Consider the following 17,781-nt stretch of genomic DNA (forward strand, 5'->3'; position numbering starts at 1 on the left):
TTTTATTCGAAATATATTTATTGCGATTATATAATAGAAATATTCCCAGTGAGTCAAGTTTGGTGAATAGAAAATTTTTCCTCACAAAGCAAGCGGGTGTGAAATCATTTTTTCGAAATTTGCTTTGCGTAAATTTTCTCCATTCCTCAGTGGCCTAGTGGTAACATACTTGCATACAGAATTTGCGACTAGGGTTCGTTTCTTCTCTAAGGTGAATTTTTTTTTCATATTGTCTTACGACTTTATAATCTGAATAAAATTTTGTTTCTATTGAATAATTGCGAATAAATTAAAAAACTCTCTAGTAGGAGGAGAAATTACTTCAATTTTAAAGAGATGACCGTAATTTTTTTCCCAAATGAAATATCTGTTGATAATTTTTTTTCACCTGGCAATCAATTGAGGGAGGTCGATTTGTTCAGGAACGAAAGACCCAATATGTAACAAATCACATGTATGAATAACAATGACTGACCGACCTGAAAATGTATATATGTAACTAATGACTTTGAGAAATCGATAAGAAGAGTTTACGATGTACATGTGCACACACAAATGTATATATAATATTTACACATATATATATTTAAGTGTGAGTATATATATTCATGTGTATAGTTGATAGTTGAAATTCCCGGCGGGGCAAGACGATAGAGAAGGATTGCTCTTAGTTGTTGATCGATTCTCAATAGCCGGAGCTTGAAGATCTTGGGTCTCCTCTACATGTGCACATGTACACATATGTATATATGTTGCATGGAAAGGCACGCGAACTATGTAAGCGTCTAGTATTGACAAACATCTCGACCAAAGCACATGCCCACACGCGTTAGCAGGTTATTCAGGAATACAATTTACCGCTCACAGTCGACCAGATAGATGGCTATGCGAGAGCCAATTTGGATCACTTGCTGGTGTCGGACTTGAAAATGTATCGACTCGTTAACTCGACACTCGAAATACGATCCTCCCTTACGGAAATCTTTCAAAAAGGAATTAAAAAGAAAAAAAAGGAGGGACGAAGACGAAGAAGAAGACAGGAATCTGTACGCTTGCATATTCATCTCATTGTTATACGCCACATTACTTTGTTATTTACATCCTCATATAAACATCTTGCGCTATAATTTTGTAGCACATGTGTATATGTGCACATGTAAGTGCATATGTGCGCATATAAGTGCATATGTGCACACATTTTTGTATATGTGCACATATACAAATATATTTGTACATGTACAAAAATATGTGTGCACATATTCAAATATAATGTGCACATATACAAATATATTTGCACATGCACAAATATATTTGCACATATACAAATGTAATGTGCACATATACAAATATATTTGCACATGCACAAATATATTTGCACATATACAAACATAATGTGCACATATACAAATATATTTGCACATGTAGAAATATATGTGCACATATACAAATATAATGTGCACATATACAAATATATGTGCACATATAAACATATATATGCGTATTTATAATAATTGTATGAAAAATATTAAACTAACGGAAAATAAACAAAAAATTCAATGCGTGAGACAATAAAAAAGCGAAGAAAAATAAAAATAGTTGAATTTTTGGCGGGAACTGAAGATAATTTTTATTTTTTTTTTGCCATCGGTCATTTAAACAACGTCACATGAGATTTTGCGCGATTAAAATGGAACCTGTCAGAATTCATTGTACGAAAGTCAGTCACTTTACCGAAACTGTCAATATCATGTCCAGACGTATTCTCAAGTGAATTATCGCAAATAAATGAAGTTGACTGGTGACAGAGGTTGAATATACATGGCCATCAAACGAATAATCTTCGATCTTACTTGTCAATTCTAATCTTTCAAGTCATCAACATTATATATATATTTATATTTAGTGATGAATTTTTTTTCTCTTTTAGTTTATAATCATTATATTCTAGAATTTAATTTTTTCACTACCAACCTTTTTTATTCAATTTTTGAACAATTACAATTCAATTTATTTTATACAATTGAAAATCGAAAAAAATTATTTTTTCAATTTTCAAATTGTATAAAATAAATTGAATTATTGTAAAATAATAAAATTATTCCAACAGTATAGAAATAAATTTTGCTTTGAAAATGAATGAAAAAGTATAGAAAAATAAATTCAGTAAGAATGTCAAGAAAAGTAAATTTAGAAAAAAAGAGGAAAATTTCATTAAAAAAAATTTGCAAAGAAGGGAAAAAATTTACAAAAATGAGTTTTTCAAAAAAAGGCAAATAATGTATAAAAATAAATTTCAATAGAATTGGTTAAAAATATGTACAAATAAATTTTAAAAAAATACAAACACATTATTGAAAAAAAGAGCCGAAAAAAATCCGAGAAGAATCGAACCCTAGGCGCAAAGTCTATATGTTACAAGCACGCTACCACGAGGCTACCCCACAGAAAAATATTCCTTCTTCGAACACGAATTTTTAAAAGTGAATACTCCTAAACAACGAAAGCAAATCAAAATATTCCTATGAAGAAAACTTTTCCAATTTTTCCCTAACAAAAGAAATACAAATTTTCTCGATTATCGTTTGAAGCAAATAAAGAAACTTTTTTTTTTCTCTCTCTCTCACCTTTTTTAACGCCGCAATAAAAATAAATTAAGTGTTCCTTGAATTTAATAAGAATGATTAAGCAGATAGGTTTCGGATTTGATCAGGAGCTTTGATAAAGTTTTTCGCTTTCGTGTCTCCGCTCACGTAAGGAGAGATCAAAGTGAGATTAGCAGCCAAGGGTTTCCTGTTGAGAGGCGCATGGAGAGAGAGAGAGAAAGAGAGAGGGAATAATGATTTTCATTAGTCTGCGCGCCACTCACGAATATTGGAGACGTTCAATTGAGCCTTTTCGCATTGGAGAGCAAATACTATATGGATGGTCGAATCGCATGGTAGTCATCCATCAATCCCCAAGGGCGGGGAGGGAAGAGGGGGGGGGGGGAATGTGTGTGCTACTGTACGGTGAACACTTGTGTACCTGTATATAAGCCTTGATTAATGATTAAACGGTAAATGGACCAATCGATTCTCAAATCCTCCATTCTGTCTCTTCCATTTGATAATCAAACTGAAACTGATTAATTGCAAAAGGAAAATCATTTTTTTTTTCACCAAGCATACGCCTCTTTGAAAACAATTTTTAAAAAAATATTTTCTAAAGCCCCATATATACAGGTTCTTTAGAATAAATTTCTCCCTTTCACTCCAATTCGATTCAAATTAATAGCTAAAATAGACAAAATATTTTTGGCAAATATTTGTCAAAATTTTCATTCTGCTATTTTTTATTTTTGCAGTGGGGGAATATAATTCCAAGTTTGAAATTGCATTTGAGATGGGGAAAAATATTTGTTTTAGAAAGAACTTTGCCCTTTTTGAGATTAAAAGAGCAGAAACTATACTCTGTAAGGAGAAAAGTGATATTCGGAAAAGCGGTTTCTCTTATCGTTGTTCCAAAAGGACTGTAATTGTCAAGTTTCACTGGGTTTGGGATGGTATAAAAGATAAGAAACGAAACTCGGAAAATCCAAAGTTTCCACTCTCGAGCATCCGCCGAGTCGATTTACACCTTTCCGTTAACTTAGTTTCTGGAATCCTTCTCGTGAAATTAAGATCGCTTCTTGTAAACGACTCCCGCCTTCCTCTCCCTCGAAACGGGAACGACTATATAATATGCGTATATAGCGCAGCCAATTTAAGGATTGATTGAAATTGAATTCTTTTTTTTTCTCCTCTTTTCAAATCGAAACCATTTAAATTGATAACCATTTTCTTCTGAATCTGAAGAATTTCTTTATTTTTAACTATAGAAAAATAATTCTAGACAAATAATTTTAAGTATTTTAACAAAATAATATTAACAAAGTAAATAATATTGACAAAATAAATAAGTTTACAATTAGTGATTTTAATTTCCGAGAGAAGAATTCAGAAGAAAAAAAAGATTAAGATTGATTATTGAAAAAGCCAATTTTATCCGGAGAGAAAAAAGAAGTCTCGATACGAATGTGAAATAACAAAATAAGAGTCTTCTTGAATAAGAAAATAAGTAAATCTTAGTGGGAGTGAAAATAAAAATCAAAAGGCTATTTTTTATGCATTAGACATCGACATTTTTTTTCGCCTTCTTTACTTTTTTTTGCTGAGAGCGACTTGTCATTGGAGACCGATGCTTGTCTTCTTCGATTTCCCTTTGGCGCGCGAGTCCATTGAGTTCCGTCTTCGAACTTTTCCCTGAACGCGATTCCATTCTGCTTCGGGGGTAATGAGATTTCTTCGAGCGCGAATCTTGTAATAAGAATTCTTTGGCGAACTCCGAAGTGCACAATAAAGGCCCCTTTTCTTCGTTTCCTCATTCGAGAGGACACACAAGTACGGAGAAAGCAAATATAAGTCACTGAACACTATACTTTAAAAAAAAGGAGAAGAAAAGAGGAGGAGGAGAACGAAGAAGAAGAAGGCGAAGAAGAAAAAGATTGATCCTCAAATGTATATATATTATATACGAATCACGATTCTTTCAAATCAATTGTATAACTTTCTTCTATTTAAATTTTTTAATTCGATTATCTTTTTCTTTAAGTATAGTTAGTTTCAAAATGGATTAATTTAACGTTCTTCAATTCAACGTTCCTACGCTAACTGAACGTTCTTACATTAATTTAACACTCTCCCATTAATTGTACATGGAAAAAAAATTCACCTTCAAGAGGAATCGAACCCAAGTCTCGAAACCAGCCCATTACAGCACGTTACCACTAGGCCACAAGGGACAAGAAAAAATTTTTTCAATCCAAATTTTTAGAGTCTTACACCCAAATGGCAAACTTAAAATAAAAAATTGACTCTACGAAACATTTACAGTTTTATTCAAACTATCCATTACAACTAAAATTTCGACCACTTGACCAAAAAAATACTATTTAATCACAAAATTCTATATAAAAAAATACTATTCAGTAAAAATAGATACTCCATCAAAGTAATGTCAAAGTACTTCTTCCAAAAAAATAATTAAAAAATTAACACTCGAGAAGAATCGAACCCGAGTCTCGAAGTCTCCCTATTACAGGCACGTTACCACTAGGCCACAGAGGACTGGCAAAAATTTTTTCAATCTAAATTTTCAGAATTAATTTACACCCAAATGGCAAACTTAAAATAAAAAATTGTCTCTACAAAACTTTTACAGTTTTCATCAAACTATTCAATCCAACTAAAATTTCGACCACTTGATTAAAAAAACTGTTTAAGTAAAAAAATACTATTCAATAAAAATAGAAACTCCATCAAAGTACTTCTTATAAAAAATAATTTAAAAATTCACAGTCGAGAAGAATCGAACCCGAGTCTCAAAACCAGCCCATTACAGCTCGTTACCACTAGGCCACAGAGGACAAAAAAAAATTTTTTTCAATACAAATTTTCAGAGTCAATTTACACCCAAATGACAAACGTGAAACAAAAAATTGTCTTTACAAAACTTTTACAGTTTTTCTCAAACTATTTAATACAGCTAAAATTTCGACCACTTGACCAAAAAAAATACTATTTAATCACAAAATTCTATTGAACCACAAAATGCTATTAAATTAAAAAATACTATTGAACCACAAAATACTATTGAACCACAAAATACTATTTAACCGCAAAATACTATTTAACCACAAAATACTATTTAACCACAAAATACTATTCAGTATAAATACATCTTCAGTAAAAATCAGAAACTCCATCAAAGTAAACAAATTACCAGCGAATGTTTACCCACAATTTCTAACTTCATTACTGATATCGTCTTTGTTTGCGGGAGTGTAAGGGGGTTACGGAAAAGGGGTGCAGGAAGGAATGGAGCAAGAAGAATTACCCAGGAGGGGCATCGAATGCGTGAGAGGGGCTAATTACAGCCCGAAAAGTGAATCGGAGCTGCATAAATAACGGCATTTCCGGGTCGTTAATCGCCAGCGAGGAGTTTCGCGTGTTATCTGGTCTCGTCTGTCTATGTAGCTGTACTCGTAACGGCATTCAAATATACATGTATATATATAAACCAGTATAGTTTAGTCGAGATATAGTGGACCGAGTCGTCCGTGACAGAGGTGAGAGTCGAAAACGAAGGGTAGTTCACACTGGGAGAGGTTTAAACAGTGGCAAAAGAGGGGGAGAGGCGGGGGAGTTAGTACCAGAGTTAACAGAGATCGGGTAATTCTCTCTCTCTCTCTCTCTCTCACTCACTCTCTGAAACTCGAACCAAACTTGGACGTAATTACTCGCACTAAACCACCCCCTCCCCTTTACGTCTCGTCATAGTTATCTTCATCGCGACCTCTGCAGTTGCGAAATTGCCGCTACTTCCTTCGTTTGGCTAATCAGCAGCAGGCTTTCGTCTGTAAAGACAGTCAGAGGTCCAACTTATATAGCATATAGTGTGTGTATATATATTCTGTTCGGAGGCAAGAAATTCCACTTCCGTTTTCTAATATCAAAAATAGTGCTTTAAAATAGATTTCATTTTGAAGCAATAAGCAAACGACACTTCCAACATGTGCTCGAGGAATCTTTATACTTTTTTTATATTCAACATGAAAGGAGAACGAAACATGATGATCTAATTAACAGACTTTTTGGGAACTCGGAAAGATGTTTCGGATTCTCATTCGAAAGTTCACTTCTGAAAACTCTTTTCTTTCGGAAATTCTTTTAAAAAAAGCGAATTTTGCTTTGTCTCCTAGTCATTTTTTTTATAACACGGAAAAAAAATTTCGCTATTTTATAGAGAGAAACTGGTCCAGATGAAGCTTTTTTCAAATATTTAAAACAGCTATAACAATTCTCTTTTAATTTATATTTTAAAGAACAATAATCAACTCGTATATGATCAAATTGAAAATGATAATATCACGTGTAAACGTTATCGAAACATTCTCTAAAAGGTTTTTGCTATTATGCTACACGATATCGTTGAAGAGTGGACATATGCGTCATTCGAGATAATCGTGTTAAACTGATGTACATAATTAACACTAGTGCCGTAAATTAAAGTTGTTCCTTTCCTGTCAAAATCGCACCCACACGCTACTTGTAAAACAGGAAGAGAATAACCGTATGGTTCAAAAGAAAAAGGAAAATAAGAATTATAATAAACAAATAAAAAAAAAACGTCTAATTACACTTATGGCACACCGCGAACACCAAAAACAAAAAATTACGACTCACTTTATTTTATATCTCGTTCGTGATGGTGGTTTTAATTTTCTAACTTAACACTCGCACGTACTTGCGTCTACGTTGGCACTTTATATGCTCGCGACAAAGCCATGAGGCGGCGAACCACTGTTTTACAAGAGTAACCCAATTATATACCGACTCCAGTTCGGAGTTCGTAATTCTCTGGACTTTTTTTCTTTTCTTCTTTTTTTTTTGTCTACTCGAGCGATTGCAATTTCAAACGATTAAGAGTCATTTGAACCTAGAGAGTATAGGTACGTTTTTCACTTTACTTAAAATGTGCGCGACTCTAGCAGCGTACTTCTGTAATTATCTTCTATATAAAAGCAATTACATTTTTTCCCCTGGTTTTCAATATTCTCGAATTATTTTCCACTTGGTGTTTTTTATCTCCTCTGACAAAATTGGCCGAAAATTACCGAAAGTCAGTTTTGTTTATTATTATCAATAATTTTATTTTATCTATTTTTTATTTAATTTTGAATTAATTAATTTTGAATTTTTTCAATTATTATTTGCTTCATTTTTTTAAAATTAATTTATATTTTTTCACTTATTGTTTATTTAATTTTTTTACTTTTTAGTTTATTTACAATTCATATATTATTATTATTTAAGTATTTATTAATAAAGTAGATAAACTAGATAAGGGGAAACAAAGATCTTACTTGACATTCATTAAGTATTAGTTTTGAATTCTGCTGTTTAATTTATTGAGAAAAAAAAATCACCTTGGAGAGGAATCGAACCCTAGGCGCAAAATCTGTACGTAGGAAGCATTACCACTAGACCACTGAGGAAGGACAACTTTTTTGTTAAGAAAAAATTTCAAAAGTGAATTAAATCCAAATGGAAACGTCTACGAAAAACCAGCAAACAAAAAACTTTTTCAATTTTATCTGAAATTTAATATGGGAATAAAATTTCCAATGTTCAAATAGAATAATGAAAAAGAAAACGAACGTTTATAGTCAACATTTCTAATCAGTTCAAGTATAATTAATTTCTCATTGCAATTTAAAATTCAGTAGAGAACAAAAAATGCAGATAAAATAAAAAAGCAATAAACAAAAAAAATACCAGTAAAAAATAACAGAATAATACAAATAATAATAAATATAATAATAATAATAAAAAATAGTAAAAAGCAATTATAATAATAAAAATACCTAATAAATTATTTAATCAAATAAAGTAAACTAATAATAAACAATAAAAATAAAATGCACCTTTGAGAAGAATCGAACCCGAGACACGAAGTCCGCCGATCATAGCACGTTACCACTAGGCCACGAACCAAAAAAAATATTTTTTGCAACTTGAATATTCCGAATGGACTTTTACCCAAAAATTTGACCCCTGAGAGTTGGTACTTACACCGTAAGACTTAAAAACAAAAAATACTTTTGTACAACATAAATTAATTTCCAAATTGTAGTTTTAAAAAAAATTTAAAAACTGATAATTAATACAAATAATAACAGAAAACAAAATAGGAATTAAAATTTAGGTTTTTAATTTTTCTTCACTTTCATATGGCTAATATTAATTCCCCAACAAAAAGCCCGACACAATGAAAATAAAAAAGGCTTTCTAATAATGAGAATTTCTTCATTTTTGAGGTATTGCTTTTCATTTTTTTTCAACATTTTTTTTTTATTGTCAGAAAATAAATTCAGTTGGCGAAAGACGTATTTATATCCCCGACGCCAGTAACCAAGCACGAGAGAGGTATGTATTTCTCGGGCGAGTCGTTCGAGACATCTGTTGCTCGGCTTCTTCCCGCAACAAGACATTTGCATAATTATAATCTCTCGCCTTTTCCTACTGAGACGCTGTACGACTAAAACTTGCGGCACTTCCGTTCCCTCCTACCTCACCCTCCCCCCTCTCTCTCAATCCCTTTTAAAAAAATTTGCCTCAACCAACGGATGCATTAAAAAGCTTCTTATTCCTTCGTCCCTATTAATTCACATAATATCCCTTTTGCAATTGAAAATGTGGGGATCCAAGAGAGAATAAGACAGAAGAAAAAAAATAGAATGTAGAATAGAAATTTATTTCACAAAGGTCACTAGCAGCGACCGGTCCGCTCGCGGCCTTACATTTGACGTTTATCGCCACTCGTAAAAAAAAATTTATCTTCGTAACAGGTACGTTTCGGAAGAAAGAAAAAGATTTTTTTTTTCTTGAACGAAAAAAAAATTGGAAGTTCCTTTTTTTTAAAGAGAAGAAAAAAGAGGAGTGGGGGAATAGAGAAAAGATTCATTGTAACAGAAATTCATCGCCCCTGGTGGTATTTATATTCTCGTACTTCTCTCTGACACTTTAAGAGAAAATATAGTGGTACGAGTCGTTTGTTTACATTTGACAAAATATGAGTTTAGTTTCTTTAATCGTTTTTTTTTGCGGGAAGGAATATAAATTTTTTTTATGAATATTTTCTGAAAGCAAATGGTCCATGCGTTAATAAACGTCAGAGTTATTGAATTATAATTTTAATTTTCGTTTCTTTCAAAGTTTAAATTAAGACGAAAAAATTAAATAACAGAGACATTGACATTTAAACAATTATTTAACAATAAAACATTAGAACATTAATTTATCGAGAAAAGATTTAAAAAGACGAAAAAAAGAGTAGAAATTACTCTTGGAAAATTAATAGACAAGAAACTTATTTTCTTTGACTAGTGGTCTAGTGGTAATGTCCCGTAACTGTCAAACCTCGAAATCAGGGTTCGATTCCTGTCAACTGTCAATTTTTTTCCCCTCGTCTATTTGATTTTTTTTCTTCCTAATCTCTTGGGTAAAATAATTTCCCCACTTTAGAGTACTTTTCCTCTCGAATTTTTTACAAACAATTTTTTTTTCGTTTTTCTACAAAAAAAAAAAAAAAATGGGAAAAAATCTCTTTAGTTTAAAAGGACAATTTTTACTTCAAACGTGGCAGTTCAATGTTATAAGAAGACCATTTTGTGTCCTTTCGAGTTTTCACCTATAAAAGGATGACACTTTTCGTTTCGATTTGACGTGTCACAAAAAAAGAGAAGAGATAAAAAAAAATTCTCACTTTCCTCTGTGAGTTGCAAGGCTATTCGTGACTGCCACGGGGATTTGCTACGATCACCGGGTGGCACAGCCGTCACACAACTCTCGACAACATGGCAAAAGGGTATCTTTTCGTTTTTTTTTATTATTATTATCACCTACCTTTACCTTTCGTCCTGATGCCCTTTCGTTTTGCATCCAAGAATCACTCTCAGAAATCGATAATGGATCCACAGCCGTCGCCCGTCTTCTTTCTCAGTCCATTCTGCATGCATCATTTGACACTCGATTGACACAATGAGTAAAGGGTGTGGAGGAAAACTTTTGCGGCACTGACACGCGTTGCGACGCAAAAACTTTTTTTTATCTGCAAAAAAGAAAAGAGAAAATTTTATGAGAAATTTATTTATTTACACCGAAAAATCAAAGAAATAAAATAGTTGGAAATAAATTCTTATTTCTGATTCAAATTTTCAAAATGATTTAACCATTTTTTTAAATTCTGATAAGAATTCTTATTAAATTCAAATAAGAATTTCAATTCTTTTAAATTCTAATTCTAATGAGGATTTCAATTCTTTTAAATTCTAATCAAAAAAGGAATAGTTTTCAAGTTCTTTAAATTTGAATTCAAAAATTAATTTCTATTTCTTAGAATTCCAGTTTCAAAAAGGATTTCTAATTCCTTCAAATTTTAATTCCAAAAAATTCTTTTCCTCCCTCCAAATAAAATTGTTTCTACTTCTCAGTTTTCAATTCCTTTAAATTTTAATTCTCTAAAAATAATTTCAATTCCCTGGAATTCCAAATTTCAAGAAGCATTTCCAATTCCTTCAAATTCGAATTCCAAAAAATTCTCTTCTATTTCAAATAAAATTGTTTTTATATTTCTCATTTTTTAATTCTTTTAAATTTTAATTTTCCAAAAATAATTCAAAATTTTTAGAATTTTAATTTCAAAAGAATATATAATTCCTTCAAATTCGAATTCCAAAAAATTTTCTTCTTCTTCAAATAGAATTATTTTCATCCTTCACATTTTTTAATTCTTTTAAATTTTAATTTTCCAAAAATAATTCAAATTTTTTAGAATTCTAATTTCAAAAGAATATCTAATTCCTTCAAATTCGAATTCCAAAAAATTCTCTTCTACTTCAAATAGAATTATTTTCATCCTTCACATTTTTTAATTCTTTTAAATTTTAATTTTCCAAAAATAATTCAAATTTTTTAGAATTCTAATTTCAAAAGAATATCTAATTCCTTCAAATTCGAATTCCAAAAAATTCTCTTCTACTTCAAATAGAATTATTTTCATCCTTCACATTTTTTAATTCTTTTAAATTTTAATTTTCCAAAAATTATTCAAATTTTTTAGAATTCTAATTTCAAAAGAATATCTAATTCGTTCAAATTCGAATTCTAAACAAATCTCTTCTACTCCAAATAAAAGTTTACAATTCTAAGTTTTCAATTCCTTTAAATTTTAATTTCAAAAATATTTTCATTTCCCTAGAACTCCAATTTCAAAAAGGATTTCTAATTCCTTCAAATTCGAATTCCAAAAAATTCTCTTCTACTCCAAATAAATTTATTTCTACTTCTAAATTTTCAATTCCTTTAAATTTTAATTCCAAAGATAATTCCAATTCTCTATAACACCAATTTCAAAAACGATTTCTAATTCCTTCAAATTCGAATTCCAAAAAATTCTCTTCCTCACACCAAATAAAATTGTTTCCACTTCTAAGTTTATCCTTTAAAAAAACTATTTTCCCCACATCGTAAGAATAAATTCCGTCTCAATTCATTTTACGTCACTTTTTTCCAAATTGATTCATATCCAATCGATTCCAAAGAAATCCTATGGAAATCTTTATTCCCCTCTTTCGAATAAATTCGTGATCATAATTCTTAGTTGAGGATTGAAGACAAATTCATTGGATATAAACCCTTTGCATTCTGATTTCCAATCTGAATTAATCAACTTTATACATAAAGAAATCATATAATTTACAAATATAAATGCAAAAAAAAAATTTTTTGAAACTTTTTCTTATCTTTTTTCTGAAAATTTTTCTTCAATTTTTTATAATTTAGAATTTTTCTTTAAAATTATTATTATATGTATATACACTCTTCAAGTCATTATCATTGCTTGTCATATAAATATCAAAACAAAATGACAAAGCAGATACTCAAACTCGTTTTACGATGACAGGTCTTTTATATTTCTATTCACTCTCTTTGCCTGACGATAATCGGTCCATTCGTCATACCCAAGTTTGTTATCCCGCAAATGATTGGCCATTTTTGCCAAAGTGAAACATAGTTAGGAAAGCGGGGGGTGTGAGGGGGGAGGTTAAAAATGATGCCTCGTTAAGTCCCGCTATCAAAAAAAAGGAGAGAATAAATAATCTATATTTCCCCACTTTTTTTTACCAAGCTCCAAAAAAAAAAAAAAAAAAGATTTCTCTCCCTCGAAAACTTGACCAGAAAAATTGTGAGAAGAAAAAAAGAAAGAAAAGAAAATCGAAGTGATTTTCGTCGAGGATTCACTATTGCTATATACATTCTGTCAGAATGTATCGAGTCTTTCGTTATTTGTATTTCACGCGTTGACCCTTCTTCTCTACACCTTTTATGTACTATATATACATATACAGTAGAGAATGAGAGATAGAACTTTCTTTTTTTAGACGGCAAGTCTTAAGGGATTCCCAGACGGGATATAATTTTTCTTCTCGCCTTTAGGAGAGCATTGGTGGTGACCTCTCATTTTCTTCGATTCCTCCCCTCCCCACTATTTTTCTTGTTTTTCAAGATTCGCATGATCAACAATGCCAGTGATTTTTCTCTATATTGAATTTTTTCAATCATAATTTCCTTCTTTCGACACTTTTATATATATACTTATGAATTTGTTCACAAAAAGAATTTATGTGAATTAAAATCTTTTTTTTGAATTTGAATTAAAAGAAATTAGAAATTCTATTTTTTATTACAAATCGAATTTCTAATTTAAAATTAAAAACCATTTAAATCCTTTCTAGACTTTGAATTTCAAAGAATTTCAATAATTTTCAGAATTAGAATTTGAAGGAATTGAAATTTGTTTGAATTGCAAAGGAATTAAAAATCTTTTTAGGAATTAGAATCGAAAGAAATTGAAATTTTTGGAATTGGAATTTAAAGATATAAATTCGACTAATTAATTGAAATAACAATAATTTAATTAATTAGATTAATTTACATGAAATTAATTGAAATAATTAAATTAAATAACATTTAGAAATAATTGAATGGCTAAATTAATTAATTATTATTTTAATTAATTTAAGCAATTAAATAATTAAAATAGTAAAAGTAATCAAATAAATTAAACAGCATATAAAATTATCAAAAAATCGAAAACTAATCGCAGTAATACACATCGAGAATAGTGATTGAATGTCAAAATTCACGTATCACTGGGGAATTAATTCCAACAGTTGTGCGGCTTAAAGTTAATTATACCTGGATTAACTCCAATCAAAATTTAATTTAAGAGTATTAATATTAGAGATTACATCGCGCTTAATTAAATTTAGTGAAACTGATATATGTAAAACTATTAATTCAATGAGAGAAAATCAGCTTCTTATCTTGTTTCGTTAAAACGATAAAAATCTCAAAAAAAAACATAAATTCAATGTTTTTTTTAATTTCCTTCTAAAAAAAAAATTGTTTTCTCATACTGAAAATTCTCTTTTCCCAGACAACTTTTTTACGACACCAGTTTACGATCTTAAGGACACTTGTTTATTTTAGACCCAGTTTAAAAAAAAAAGATTACTAATCAATTTTTATTGGAAAACTTTTAGTTCAATTTACATAAAAATGTAGTTATATTTTTTTTCTTTCTAAATTTTTGAATTTCAACTTTGTCAGATCAAAGAAAAAGTATTAAGCTTAAATGACGCATATCTCTCGAGGTTTATTTTTAGACTCCTGGCTACGATTTTCGAGAACTAATTAACTTGTAACCCTAATTAATTTTTTTTCACATATATTATATTTTAATGTAGTGTATATTATAATTAATTAGAGAATATAATTAGAATTAATTAGAATTGTAGGAATTTGAAAATATCGGTGGCATTTAAAAGAATATATATGATTATTCAATTAAATTGATAAGCAGTTAAAATTATGAGTTAATTTAATAGATGAATTTTTTTTGCTGTTAAGTAATTATCTTTAGAAGGGAAAAAGTGCTCTACTAATCAGTCGTGACGAGTGATATCTCATTTATTACTCACCATTTATATTGTCGTGTGTAATGAATTGTTATTGGAGAAAAATTTTAATTTTCAAAATTATTCTTTCTTTTTTTTCAAGAATTTTCTCTTAAATATTTTTTCAAATAATTTTTAAAAATGGTTTTATAAAATAATACTCTTTGACAGTATTTGAAAACCAAAACTTTAAAACTAAACAAAAATACTTTTTGCTTTTATTTTCGAAAGTATTTTTTGAAACTATTATCAAAAGAACTTTTCTGTAACTATTCTTAAAAGTATTGTTTGAAAATATTTTCAAAAGTATTTTTTGTTTCTACTTTCAAAAGTATATTTTGAAACTATTTTCAAAAATACTTTTTGTTTCTATTTTCAACAGTGTTTTTCGAAACTATTTTCTGAAATACTTTGCAAAAATATTTCCAAGAATACTATTCGAGACTGTTTTCAAAAATGTTTTAAAAAATATTTCCAAAAATACTTCACAAAATTATTTCCCAAAATACTATTTAAAATTACTTTTTGAAACTAGTTTGAAAAATACTTTTCGAAGTTATTTCAAAAAGTAGTTTTTCTTTTTAAAACTATTTACAAAATTACTATTCAAAAATACAGTTTGAAATCTTCTTTAAAAATACTTTTCGAAACTTTTCAAAAATGTTCTTTGAAAATATTTCCAAAAGGTTTACAAAAAGACTTTTTTGAAACTATTTTCAAAAATATTTCTGAAAACACTTATCAAAATTATTTTTAAAAATACTTTTCGAGAACATTACCAAAAATACTTTTTCTCAAAAAAAAAAAAAATGTTAATACATATAACAGATAACTGCTTTTCTGCATGTTTAAAAAATTCTCGACTATCAAAAAAAGAAACTTGTATAATTATAAAGTGATTTCTTGAAATTTTTTTTTTTTGATACAAACTTTTGCATTCGTGGAACTTTATAAATATACGAGATACAGAAGTTTTAATTGAAAGCGAATCGTGGTCGTGGACGTAGACGCGCGAGCGCAAGCACGCAGTGATTCTCAGTCTAACTCAAAAAACTATATCAAATGGTTAGCTGGAATATTGGAATGTTGCCTCTTCTCTCTTCCATTCGAGCTATAAAAGGATAATAAATAGGCTTTAATTGAACACTGGGCGTCGATGTTTATGAGAATCGAATTCGCCAAATGTGTGCGTGCACGTTTCATTCTGCATTTGCCAGATGGTACATGTCGGTTCATTTCTAAACGCGAGAGCGCAAAAGGGTGGGCGGAATTCGCTTTAATAGATTTCCCTGTAGACAAATCCTAAACAGAAAATAGGGTCACGAGACTCCCTTTTCTTATTTAAAATTGTGTCCGACAAACGGCATATGGATTGATTCTTTAATTAGAGGCCCTTCAAAAAGTCACTGCAAAAATCACTGCGATTAGAATACTATTTCTTTTGTGAATTCTACATTTGTGTTTTTATTCTTTTTGTACCTCTTTTTTCTTCTTTTGAATTCAAAAACTTTACAGTTTTGCAATTATTTTCGTATTAACAATAATAAATAAAAAATAACCTGTCGGTAATACAGATTCCTAACTGAAATTTTATTCCCACTTTCGGAAAAAAAGAGTAGAGGCACTTTCCTCAGGCTCCGAGTACTCGAATTCTGTGAAAACTTTCCAAGTCTGATTCACACTTTACGAGGAAAAGCACTGAAAAATCTGCTCATTTGTCGGTAATACAGATTCCTAACTAAAATTTTATTCCCACTTTCGGAAAAAAATAGTTGTGGCACTTTCCTAAGGTCTTAATTACCAGAATTTGGTAAAAAATTTCGAAGTCTGATTCACACTTTACGAGGAAAAACGTTGACAAAACAACGTACGGAATTAATTCTGAAAAGAAATTCAGGAAACAACATTTTTTCCCTAACAATAGTTATTAAATAACCTCTACCCTGTAAACAAATCTAGAATATTAGATTTTCGACTGTAAAAGCAATAACAAACACTAGAAATGAAATCCCTTTTCCGGTGTTTGGCTTTATTTCTAATTAATTTTTCTTTTCGTGCGTCGAATTGATGCGCTGAAAATTGCACACACTGGGCAAAAATTTCTCCTCTCTCTTTCTCTCTCTCTTTCTTTCTCTTCGTTTTTCTTTTTCTCTCGTTTATGTATATACACTAGTCGAAAAATATTTGCATTCACAAACTATATACTATATATATACACACACACAGTAGAATTGGAGCAACGTTTGCCACTCGACTGCATGTTATACCCGTGTGCTTATATGGCTTGTGTATCTGTTTGCATGGATCTTCAGAGTACGTACATATTCACGATATTATTTTCGAGGGTGATGCGGTTTTCAATTGCCAAAAAAACGCTGTTTTTAGGCGTTATATGCACTTCTTCCTCGTGTATTTACCTATATATGTGTTCTCTTCACTAAAACCGCACGAAACTGTATATATAGTATTATATAAAGGACGTTGCTTGATGGATGAGGTCAATGAAATTTCCGCTCCATCTAGATAGTAAATTTCTACTTCTCTCTTTCACTCTGTCTCTCTTCTCTTTTTTTTATTTACTCTATTCCATTTTACACATTCATTCTCGGACCATTTATTTTGTCCGCGGTGGAAATAATTACAGTCAGTGTAATTTATTAATATTCTATTAAGTTATTCCAAAACATATTGGGAAACGAGCTTTTGATGGATGTGATGTTGAAGCGCGGTATTTTTCTTTTGAAGAGTCATCGCTGATAAATTGGGAATGAAAAGGACGTTAGTCCCTCACGCGTGTGGAAGATTACATTTTATTTAGGTCGTACCTTATCGGTTGAAATGAATAGAGCACTGTTTTTTATCGCCCTAACAGAGAGCGATTTTTTTAGCTTTCTAACATCTCTCTCTCTCTCTCTTTTTCAATGGAGAAGAATTTTTTTTCACTCTGTAAAAGATATTAAATTTCGAGGTGCAAAATTGAATTTTTTTTATCAGAAACTCTGTTGGGGTCAGTATTACTGTTCCTGACACTATCTCTACATTTACCAATATCACTGTCACTATTACTACTATTACTGACACTATTATTACTATTACTACTATTAGAGTTACTATCACTGCACATATTGACACTAATACTGTCACTATTATTATTACTATTTCTGTCCCTATCACTATCACTA

The 17,781-nt window shown here is 30.2% G+C and overlaps 1 protein-coding gene and 1 long non-coding RNA gene across 3 annotated transcripts in view; one reads left to right on the plus strand and one right to left on the minus strand.

Annotated features, from left to right (window-relative positions):
- LOC122508343 (discoidin domain-containing receptor 2-like) overlaps positions 1-17,781 on the plus strand; it is a 128,575-nt gene that overhangs the window by 43,133 nt on the left and 67,661 nt on the right. The gene's annotated exons all lie outside the window — the stretch shown is intronic.
- The window catches only part of LOC122508372, a 46,811-nt gene continuing 39,524 nt past the window's right edge, over positions 10,495-17,781 (minus strand). For both annotated transcript variants that reach the window (XR_006302226.1, XR_006302227.1), the window contains exon 3: positions 10,495-10,689. This is a non-coding gene — a long non-coding RNA (uncharacterized LOC122508372). The remainder of the gene's footprint in view (positions 10,690-17,781) is intronic.

The sequence above is a fragment of the Leptopilina heterotoma genome, unplaced genomic scaffold, assembly GCF_015476425.1.
Source record: "Leptopilina heterotoma isolate Lh14 unplaced genomic scaffold, ASM1547642v1 Lhet_114, whole genome shotgun sequence".
Classification (NCBI taxonomy): domain Eukaryota; kingdom Metazoa; phylum Arthropoda; class Insecta; order Hymenoptera; family Figitidae; genus Leptopilina; species Leptopilina heterotoma.